This window comes from Cricetulus griseus, chromosome 4 (genome assembly GCF_003668045.3).
Source record: "Cricetulus griseus strain 17A/GY chromosome 4, alternate assembly CriGri-PICRH-1.0, whole genome shotgun sequence".
NCBI lineage: Eukaryota > Metazoa > Chordata > Mammalia > Rodentia > Cricetidae > Cricetulus > Cricetulus griseus.
In genome coordinates, this window is record NC_048597.1 from 495877 (window position 1) to 508146 (window position 12270).

A 12270-nucleotide genomic window follows, 5' to 3' on the forward strand; every position below is an offset into this window, starting at 1 on the left:
GACCTAGGAAGGTTGTGTGGCAAGGGAGAGGAAGTCTGGACTTAGGATAAAGAGCTGAGCTGTACTGGGATCCACGGGGGTGGGGGTAGGGGGGCTTTAGAACAAGGACCTTGTTAGGATAAAGCTAGAAAGGAACCTTGCGTGGGAGACCATGGCGGATTCCGTGGCAGGCGAGGGTGACCGAGGGAGGGGGAAGGAAAGAGAAAAGAGGTAAAGAGACAGAGAGACACATAGAGAGGACAGAAGAGAAGAGGGAGACAGGAAAAGTTCTGTTTGCCCCAGGGGAACAGCGGAGAGGGGGGGGACGGAGAGCGGGAAGAGAGCTGGAAAAGAGAACATGAGTGGGTCTTTTAAAGGGGTCCTTTGCACCTGTGTGCTGATGCACCTGTGTGCTGACTACACAATCATGGAACCCTGGGCTAACCAGGGTACTGCCTGAGTGCATTCTGCCAGCATAATGCCTGAATCCATGCAGACCTGCCTAAGTCTGTTAGTCCCCGTTTTCTCTGCCTTGCTGCAGGAGCCTGCACACTGTTTTGCTGGTGCCCAGGCCTGGAAGGATTAATAGTGCAAGCCCAGATCTCCACTGATTAGGCTCTACCCTTGCCTCAGGAGATGTCCCTCAGCTCCTGGGCCTGCTTCCTGTACCAGTCCTGTTAGTTTTCTCTTCTGTGTTTGTCTTCTCAGAGGTGGCTGTGTTTCATGCAGAGTGTTTGGACTGAAGAAAAGTTTCTGAGGATGCAGCAGACAAGCATAGACACAAATTGCTCTAGGTTTACATTAGAGGAGGCTGTGAGCAAAGGTAGTGGGCGCAAGAGAACTTGGGGACCAGACAACAGTTTATAGCCAGAGCTCATTTCCAGCTTTCTGACAGAAAGGGAAGGTATAGTGACCACCGAGTGCTGCTCTCTGGTCATCCTTTCTAGTTACCAAACACATAGATGGAGACAGCAGGTAGGCAAGTTACGGTGGTTTGGATGAGATGTCTGCATAGTCTTGGACATCTGAACACTTGGTCCTTGGTTTGGGTAGTTTAGCAGGTATGATCTTGCTGACAGAAATATGTCACTGGGTGTAGGCTTTGAGAGTTTAACAGCTCATGTTGTTTCTAGTTCACTCTGCTTTGTGCTTGTCGTTCAAGGTATGAACTCTCAGTCCACTTGCTGCTCAAGCTACCTTCTGCCTCCACCATCCCATGTTGGACTCTCATCCTTCTGGAACTATAAGCCGTATAAACCCTTCCTTCTACAAGTTGCCTTGGTCATGGTGGTTTTGTTTTTTCTTGCAGGGTTTCTTTGTGAAGAGTTGGTTGTTCTGGAACAAGCTATAGACCAGGCTGACCTCAAACTCACAGAGATCTGCCTAACTTTGCCTCCTAGGCGCTGGGATTAACAGTGTGCATCATCACTGCATGCCCACAGTGTTCTATCACAGCAATAGAAAAGTAACTAGGACACCAACAAGAGGAGAAATCTGCTATAATTTTCAGATGTTTTGACCAGATGTTAACATATCCTGCAAAGTGGAAGCATTGTGTTACAGCTCTTTGTGGCACACAGCTGGACACCGCTGGACTCACCAGGGCGGCATGTCTAGTGTGAGCTATTACCTGTCATTGCACCGGTGTCGTCCTTTGCCTTCTCCTGAAACAGAAGTGACATCATTCCCTTGAATAAAAAAAATAAATAAATAAAAAAGGAAGGACATGACTGTTCCTGTAGGGCCCAAGAAAATGCTGAAGGAAGACCTCAGACTCAAATATATGTAAGAACAAAGAATGATTGTTATACCACATGCATGTGGGGCCATTCACCTGTACAAAATGGCGGCAACCCCAGAGAGGAACATGTTGGCTCCTTTTAAGCATAGCTAAGGGGAGTTTCAGGAGCAATTAGGTCATCTAAAACTTAATTGGTTATGCTTCTCTGAAGCTTACAAGAATTTCTATCTAGTTCTCTAGGAGATACAGGTGGCTGGCCACCGAAAGCAGTCACTGCGAAGTAAATTCCTTTAAACTAAGAAATGGTAAGAAGTTATACTGAAATCTGTTTTGTGAGTGTATCTCTTTTCTGAGTCTGGTAACAAGGTACATTGTGTCTAGACTTAGTATGAACTCAAGGAGAGTGAGGCATGTGACCTGAATTTTACACAGAAAACTGAGAAGGCAGCTTAAACTTTGGTTGCTGCAATTAAATTGGCCAAGCTACCTCTAGCCTAGTTGTCAAACAGCATCAGAGTTCTGAGAATGATAAATTGTACCTGAATTATCGATTAAAATGACAGAGATTTACTTGCTGGCTACCTAGGCAGCCACCCCAGGGTCCTCCATAGTCACTGAGGGCAGAGGTCTCAGGGCAACATTAGTCTTTGGCTGGCAGTCACCAGAAGGTCTAACAGACTTCCTGTGGAATAGGCACTGGTGGGAGAACCAGCTTACCTTTGTCTAGGCAACTTGAGGCAGTCGATTCCCCAGTGCCCTATTTTGTCCATGGTCTGAAGAGGGTCTTTGCAGAAGTTGAGGTGAAAGGCAGGCTTGCTCAGTAGCTGGCATTGCCACATTTGAAGCAAGTTCCAGGCGGAGCTTCTTCTGTACTATCCATCTTCCTTAGAGGAAATGGGGTGCTGCCAGGAGCTGGCATGTCTCTCTGTCATGAAAAGCTTCTTAATTAAACACTTTAAACACCATATTCTTCAGTTCTCTGAGCATTTGAGGACTGTCTGTCTATTGGGCATAGACATACTTTGTTTTTAGTTACTTTTTTTAAGTTCAACCCTGAAAAAATATACAGGGGACCAAGTAAGGCTTATCCTTGTAATTAATTACATCAGTGCTTAGCACGATTACAATTAAAGAACTTAATCATTTATAAGGATGGCTATTTACTTGTGTTCCTTAACAGTCTACAATAATTTAGCATCTCTCAAAAAGTCTAAGACTTTACATTACATTCCTGTCAGGTTTAGCTTTAAAAAATAATGATTTTTGAACTGAAGCTATTCTAGTATTAAAATAAAACTTTTTAATCATAGACAATGGGTTCAGTAAAGAAATAAAAATAGTCATTCTGTAGGTAAAAACAGGACAAGTTTGTACCAAGTTGTTAAGGCTTTCTCCTGGGGAGGCAAGGAAAAGTGGCAGAGAAGAATCCCAGGGCTAGATGGGAAGAGAAGAAAGGGGGCTTGTGAGTTGGGGTGTGGCCCATTAGCAGGGACTGAGGGAGCACAGAGGCCAGAACTGCCATTGACAGGCCATGGGGGCCTCTGCCCAAATGCCCAACTCTGGGAAAAGGATCCTCTCAGGAGATCGGGCATGGCATTATAGAATATGTATCTTATTTATGAAATGCATGTTGCTGCTTATTTAAGTTCTCTAGAAGCTTGGTGCTGAACACTTGGCAAAGACCTAAGCACTTAGGTATAAATCTCTAAGTTAGCTTTTGTTAATCTGAATAGGACTTTATAACCTTAAATTTTTATCATTATATGGAATATATATTTTAAAGCAGAGTTGAATCACATATATAGTATGTTGTAACAGGTCTAACCATATACTTTTACTATCATCCAAAAGTCCATATCAATCTAAAATATTTGAGATTTGTTGATTCCTTAGTCTAAAAGGAGATACAATTAACAGATCCCATTAGGACTGAGAAATGTACTCTTTAACCTTAGTAAAAGGTAGCTGCCAGCCACGCTTACAACATCATGAGGTCACCAGCCAAGATGGAGGAGAACCACCTGGCTGCTGTTTAAAACATCTTTCTAAACAATAGTTGCATGTACACATACACACAGTTGAATCCAAGTTACATACACATACACACAGAGTTAAATCTAGCTTATATTCATGCATATAGTTAAATCCAAGTCACACACACACACACACACACACACACACACACACACACACACACACCTATCTTAAACAGGAGTTGAATAAATTAAAAGGAAGGGAAAACCAATGGGTGCTGAGTGAGATGAAGTGGCCCTCTCCAGCTTTGACTCCCATATTGCAGCAGACTTAGACAGGACATTTAGAGCAGATACAAGCAGGTTTTGGAGTAAAGAATAAGGAAGAAAGTTGTTACCTTTGGCGGGCCCTGCTACTAAGTAGACACGCTGCAAACAACAAGAGGCTTATTAGGAGATGGGGAGAGTGGAAGAGTCGAAGGCCATGTCAGAATGTGGGCTTGAGAGGAGACAGACTGGAAAAAAAAGAGGTAAGAGAGGAAAGACGAGACAAAGAGGGGAGTAAGGGGCAAGAGAAGGGGTAAAGAGACAGAGTTCTGCCTGGTGGGCACTTCTAAAGGCTGCACACATCACATAGCTGATGGTGGAAAGGGACCCAGCAACATGGAACTGCTTTGGCGGCAGAGGCAGGCTGTTGCTGTGGAAACTAACATTGGAATTCTTGTATGAAAGAAGCAGAGTTACAAAGAACAGAGATAGGGCTTGGAGCAAAGATAAGATAAAGGTTGAAAATAGGGTGCCCCCTTCCATCTATCGGATCATAGAAGACTGTTGCCTTTGAGGCCCTGTAAAATATTGGGATATAGGGCACCAGTGTGTGAGCATTTGGATTCACATCTAAGGGGTATTTGGGCCAGATCTGCCTGCAAAGGTGGACACATTTAGAAGTACAGTGGAAGATGCAGTTCCCACGAGTTAGGTAGAGAAATAAGGCCCAAGGGTCTGCAATTCCTGGTGTTCTCAGAATTCATAGGATCGGCTTTGAGAAGGCACAGAGCAGGGGTCAGGGATCTGAGCCTGAGAGACCAGAGAAGGCACAGGCTGGCCAGTGGGTCATCACCCAAAGATCCAGGGGCTGTGGGTGCTGAGCCCCAAGAGACATGTGGCTGCCTGACATCAGGACTTGTTTAAGAGGCGAGAAACCACAGTCCAGAGACAATCCTCACTCATGGGAAATGCCCAGAGAAGGGGGGCTCACCAATCATGCTGCTGTTGGATGGAGGGGTCTAGTGATCCATTAGTTGGAGAAGCGAGACTGTTGGACCAGGTTCCAGGGTCCTGGCATACTTAAGATTGCTGGCAGAAGCTCAGGGATAACCTTTCAAGGTCAGGACACCAATGTTATAATTTTTAAAAGGGTGGGAGAAAGAGGGAGGGAGGGAGGGAGAGATGCCATTATGTTACAGGGCTCACATGGAGGGCTTTTTATTGGGGAAAAGGAATAGAAAACGGGGGAAGGGATGAGGGAGACTGGCCTCTGGGGACAGGAGCAGCAGAAGAGAGGAAAAAGAGGCAGAGAGAGAGGAGGCAGGCGGAGCCACCTTTTATGAGGGGACCTAGCTGTAGTAACTGAGTTGACAATATTGTCAGGACCCTGAGCAGGTCAGGGTACTGCCTGAGTACTGGTAAGCTCACATATCCTGCCAGGTGACAGGTCAGCATAATGCCTGAATGATAACACAAGCAGTAGTTACATTAGTGTGTTTCTAATTGGCCGAGGTTTAGTCTTATCATTTTTGGACACATTTGTACAAGTTTGAATGTGACTCAGAAGTGGCTGCTGGGTTTGTCCTTGACATACTGTGAGGCTGATGTAGGCCCTCCATGCTTGTTTCCCCCCTTGACCCTGAGCATAAGGGCCTTGTAGATAAACTGCCCTTTGTTGGAAAAGACACCTGTGTGTCTTTCTCTGAGAACTGAAACTTAAATTCAGTTGTAAAAAAGGGGAACCTTTAACCCCTTCATTCCTAGGTGTGGAGGAGAAGATAGTTTATTGTAGATAAAACGGAGAACATAGTCAGAGACAGGAACATCTGTAAGAGTCCAGTGTGGACATGATCTTGAGTCGTGTGAGGAGAGGCAGGGAGGAAAGAAGGGAGAGGAGCCGTAGAACAAGAAGGGTGGATTGGATCAAGAGACTGGCCAGAAGACTGCCATAACCAAAATGGCTGAGTTATATAGGGGCCATAGGAGCTGGGAGGACAGCTCAGCCCAATAGTTGGGCTGAGAATTCGGGGTAGGGGGCAGGGTATGCCAACCAGGAGATCCCTGTAAAAGGTAGAGACTGAAGGATGCTGGGAGAACCTGTTGGCCAGCATCCATTTTGATATGTTAATGGACACTTCAAGTAGCTGTTTATTCTGGGTTTGATACCTAACATCCCAGCCTTTTTTGATAATAAATAAATGATAATGGGGTGATGTAATCTTTTCTATAATTACTTCATGTTGACATTGAGGTATCCATGGTAGGGGACCCAAGAAAACTGGAGTGTTGGCTGAGGCCAGGAAGAGCAGGCTGCTTCACTCACTGTCCAGACTCTGTGGGACCTTCTGGGGCTAGGGAAGTACAGGCAAAATTGGAGTACAGTCTGTGAGGCTGAACCGGTTGGGGATGGCCACTTTGGAGTCTCCAGGGCACAGATTCTGAAGCAATGCCTTGAGCTGGCAAGTCCCTGGGGAAACCTGGAGTTGCTTTGATGTCTACTGGTATAGATAGCCTAGGGATAGAAGGTGCAATTAAGGAGTTTAGGGAGAAATTTTTATTCAGGGTATACATTTTTAAATTTCCAGACCCACAGTCCTGGTAGTTGGGCGTAGGGGGTCCCAAAATCAGGGAAAGACCTCACTCCTAGAAATAGAGGTGCGGGGGAACTGATGAGTACTTACCTGGAGTCCATCTGACCTATGAGAGGCAGATTCAAGTTGATTCTCAAAGCTTACAAGAATCTATTTTTTAAATTTACAAAAAGAGAAACATTTTAGCCAGGCTGTGGTGGCACACACCTCTAATCCCAGCACTCTGGAGGCAGAGGCAGGTGGATCTCTGTGAGTTTGAGGCCAACCTGGTCTATAGAGCAAGTTCCAGGACAGCCACAGCTACACAGAGAACCCCTGTCTCAAAAAAATAAACAAACAAACAAACAATAAAAGTTTTAGATGTATTAATAGTACCACTGTTTGTAATCTGTACTGAAATCCACAGTGTAGAAAAGGCAGTAGACTCACGCCTTCGTGTCAGAGTAGAAACTTGGGAAATGACTTTGTGTTAAAAGCATGAACACTCTTAGGGTGAGCTCAGAGAGGACAGAAACCTCCCATGGAGCAGAAAGGCAAAAGCTCCCTTAAACTTGATTTTCAGCATGAATACGGACCAGGAAAGCTGGGTCTCTTTCCTCTATCCCAAAGACTGGATTAGACAGACATTTTTTAGCACAACGAAAAGCACTTTTAAGTTTATACTTAGAAGACAACCAAAGAAAATTTAAAATCTTGATCTTGTAACTATGATAATCATAGTGGTTTTTCACAATTTCCATTAACAAGGTCTTTGGCTAAGTTAATGTTTTCATTAGCTTACTATTTCTCCCAGGACACTTCTAATGGTGTTTACTGAAACTGTGCTCTTCTCTGGCAAAGGCCAGAGAAGAGCAGAGTTTTCCCAAAGCAGGGAAGAATAGGGAACAATGCAGCCCAAAAGTTAACTTAGTTCACAGCAGGTGTCCGTTGCAAGTGGCAGGGAGTTCTCTGATGGCTAACCTTTAGCTGCAGGGAACCACTGAAAAATGCTAACCTTTGGCCACAGACAGAGATGCCAGGCCTTAAAGCAAAGAACCCCACTGTTAAAAGTTAATCCCTAACTGATGACAAGGCTGGTGACTGTCAGCTCCTACTGCTTTTTAAGCTATAAATTTATATTACTATATTTCTGTATTCCTACACCCGGGTCCTTCATTTTAATATTCCTACTTCTGGACCTTTCAATAATACATTGTAAGAATCATTAAAAATGGAAGAAAAAGGTGGTGCTGGAGAATGGTGATCCATGAAGTATGTTATGTCTAAATACTTATGTCTTTGCTAACTGTTGAACACCTAGCTGCTAAAAATTTTGGATAAATAACCTATGTTTGATAAATAATATGTATTTGATAATCAAGATTTATAAACCCCAAAGATCTACTCAGGTTCACAGAAATATTTGTCTAACTTATGTTGGTCTGCTATAAAAGGATCAGTATTTATGATTGAAGGTTTCATTTTGGTACTAGAAGAGCTTCAGTTCAAGAATTGTTACTTTTTAAGGCTAAACCTAAAAGGGATGTGTTAGGATCCAGGCATTATGCTCACCTACCGCCTGTCACCTGGCAGGATGCACTCAGGCAGTACCCTAGCCAGCCCAGGGTCCTATGGCTGCTACCACTAAGTAGTCTGCATACAAGTCCAAAGGTCCTTTTAAGAGGAAAACTCCACCCACTTCTGCTCTCTTTCCTGCTGTTCTTCCAAAGGGGCAGACAGGACTTTTCCTATCTCTCTCTCCTCTCTGCCCCCCTCTCCCTTCCTTTCCTTCATTCTCTCCCCCTTCCCCCAATAAAACTTCCTACTCAAGTTCTGTCTGCCTGGTGTGTTTGTCCCTTGCCTGCCACGGGATCCACCAGGGTCCCACCTCGTGCTGTATTATGATGGGATGGAAAATTGAGTGTAAAGTCTTACTCTTATAAAACCACCAACTTATTGTAACCTGTTAAGGATAATGACATAACCTGTGCCTGGTTGGTATACTCTGCTCTGAGAATGTCATGCCAGTGGGGCTTATTCCCTTCCAGATATTCTACAATGAGCTGGATAAAGACTTCAGTTTTTTTTAGACATTAGTTCCACTTGTCAGTCTCTGCTATGGTCATCGGGAAGAGTCAAGGCCTGGACAGTAGGGTCCAATGCTGGGTTGGGCTTTCAAAGAGACCCTACTTAAACTCTTGCTCCATGTGATAGAAGAGCTGCGTGCAGAACTCAGTCCTGGCACTAGAGGGCCCTCCAGGACATAACAGGGTTATCAAGGAGGGGCAGGGCCATCTAGATAGGCCTAGTGAAGGAGAGGTTTCTGTTACAGAATTTTCTAGAGGTCTAGGGAAATCTCATCAGGAGGGAGGGACAGGTAGGTGTCTGTTTCCTGGCAGGGATCACCCTCCACACCTGGGAGCATCCTTTGTCTCCCTCTAGTGGCCATGTCTCATCTTTCTAATGTAGAGCGATGTCTCAACAACATGATCTCAAGCCATGAATCTTAGGAAAACATCCAATAGATCAGATCTTTAGAGCTGAGGAAGCTCCTGTGTCTTGAAGCAGTCTTCAAGGGACCCATGGCTTCTGTAATTGAGCTGATCTCCTTAGGCAAGAATTTGTCCAGCACCCTTCAAGGCTCTACAGATGGGTAGGGGAGGATAGAGGTTGGTGTGCTTGGTGGGTCATAGCTCTGTTTTGCTGTTGGAGTGTTGAGGGTAGACTGTTGGATACTTTGGATTAGTAAAATGATGTTTGGTGTGATTTGGTGTTCTGTATGCATAGGACAATTTAATATGTGGTATCTCCTGGCAGAATGTTCTTTGGGTGATAATGTAAGTGTGGGGAACCATACAGGGCACCTCTTAGGGGTTGAGCATAACCCAATGTCCCACTTAATCCCATTTTTTTTCAGTATAAAGTGTGGGGGGGTTAGACTGAGGTTCAGAGATTGTGATGGCCACTGACATGTCTGAGTGACATTTGACACACAGCAAAGATTTGCTGTTGGGTCTGTGGCCCAGTTCCTGTATGTTGGGGAGGGGGCTACAGCTAACTGGGCAGGAACAGTTTGTGAGCCACAACATGGCTTATGGATCAACACAGTAGACAGATTCCATGAGGCAAGGTGTTTACACCAGAACATTGTCCCAGATTCATAGGCTCCTCCACCCATAGACAGGCATATTAGTTACTTTTTCTATTACTGTAATAAAATATCATGATCAATGCAACACATAGAAGAAAGGGTTTATTTGAGTTTACAATTCCCGAAGGACAATAACCCATCACCATCATGATGGGGAAAGCATGACAGCTGGAGGGTATGGCAACTTAATCTGTAAGATGAGACCTGAGGGCTTACATCTTAAACCATAAACAGGAAGTGGAGAGAATGAACTCAAAATGGTTATGAGTCTTTAAACTCTCAAATTCTGACTTCAGTGACATACTTCCTTCAACAAGGCCATACCTTTTAAGCTTACATAAACTGTACAACTAACTGGGGACTGAGTATCCCAAAGCCAGAGACTATGGAGAGATACTCTTATTTCAAACCACAACACACCAGGCAGACTTGTATTAATTTTTCTGTCTTTTTTTTCTCCAAGTGAAAGAAAGTTTGTAGTTGGTGCAATGCAAGATCTGATTGGCCCTTATTGGAGATTCATGTTTGGTCTTCAGTGAAAGGCCAGCAATTGATGGAACTTGGAGCAGTGCGGTGAGGAGTAGGTAATTCAAATCAATAAGGGTATCCTTCCTTTCTAGATATGTAAGCAGCTTTCCAGGCACTTTTTTTTTTTTTATGTCAACCAGGAAACGTATTCTTGTGTCCTGAGTACCTGAAATATTAGGTCCAATAAAAGCCTTCTTCAGGATGCTCTCTTTGCTCATGTGTGGTCTTCATTAAGACACGTAGGCTGCTTGCATGAATAGCTAGCAAGATATTGGTGCTTCCAGCCCAGCAGAGGCCTTTACAGTGAGGAAATAGTAGACGGTTCCTAAAGTCACCAAGATCCAAGGGTCTGTTACCCAAAGACCCAAGGTGAAGAGGTGTCTAAGTATTCTAGTGTCATCTTGTGCTGAGAGCCCCAAATCTGGAGCTCTGAGTTTCAAATCCAAGGAACATTTGAAAACTTTGAAAACTTAAAAGTTTTAGCCGGGCGTTGGTGGTGCATGCCTTTAATCCCAGCACTCGGAGTCAGAGGCAGGCGGATCTCTGTGAGTTCGAGGCCAGCCTGGTCTCCAGAGCGAGTGCCAGGATAGGCTCCAAAGCGACACAGAGAAACCCTGTCTCGAAAAACCAAAAAAAAAAAAAAAAAAAAAAAAAAAAAGTTTTAGAAGGTAGACTCCGCAGATTGAGCTACTGAGACTATGACAAGAGGCTTTAAAGAGCCTAAAGCATGAGACTAGCCCAGACTAAAGGGACTGCAAGTGCCTGCACTAGAAGATCTTAGGAGCTACCAGGGCTTAATGAGCTGAAAGTTCCCACGCTGGGGCTTAGGAGCTGCAGTCCGGGTGCCTGTGTGCCTCTAGGCTCAGAGAATAAGCCCTGTTTTGCATGCACAACAATAAATCCCTGGCATGAGATCCCAGCATAGTGAACCCCTACCACTATTACCTGCATCAAAAGGCTTCCATGTCTGAAAGCCGCTAGTCTCTAGGCTGAGAGTCACAGGACTTTGGGTTTAGATGCTCAGTTAGGGAGCCTCTGGAACTCCAGGAGTCAGTGCTTATGGAAACTGCTCCTATCTATCTGTTGTTTCTGTCCAGAATTTCAAAAGAACCCTAGACAGCTATGTAAACAGAATGACATATTCCTTAAATCTTTAAGTGGCTTGGGTCTGTGCCTTATGTCGAGGGTCCATAGAGAGGGCTCCACTCCATCTTGACTTAAGGTCAGAGAGTTCAAAACTATCCTTACTCTTTCAAGATTAAAGTCATAACACCTATAGATCTAAGGTGTGGCTACTGTAGGATGTTTGGTCTTGGTCATGGATGACTTATCTAAATAACAAGATACTTGCTCTGAAGTGTGGTTACTTTTGACCCTCAAGGCCAGATAACGAGAAATTAGTCTAAGGTGTGGTTATCACATGTTTGGAGAATTAAGGAAGAAGGTCTGTCTCTTCCTTGTATCTTGATAAAGAAGTCTTTTGTCATGTTCCCTTTTTTTGGTTGTGTTATTTCAGAATGTTGAGGAATAAAATTGGGGTGTCCAGTATTCACTGGATTGCCCTCCCGACTCTATTCTTTCTTTTCTCTCTCTCTCTCTCTCTCTCTCTATCTATCTATCTCTATCTATCTATCTATCTATATATATATATATATATATATATATATCTTCCTTAGTAGCTTTACCCTCAGTTTCTTAATCCTTCGGGGCACAAATTCAGGTTAATACAAACAGGCGCCACAAAGATGGCTAATAAGTCTTATCTCTTATAACTAAGGCTCATATGATGTTAGGTGCAAGTCTCCATTCTGAATCCTTGATGAATAATATATTTTAGAGAGTGAATCCCAGACACAGGCTTGATAATTGGCTACCCCTCAACTCCAGGAACTGCCCAGATAATCCTGTCAAGGGAGTGTTTGCCCTGAGCTTGATTTCAGGGGTGCTTTATGGGACCATGCTTCCAGTAGCAACTCTGCAGTCACAGAGAAAATGTCCTACATGGGGAGATGAGATGCAAGGATTATTTATTTATTTATTTATTTATTTATTTATTTATTT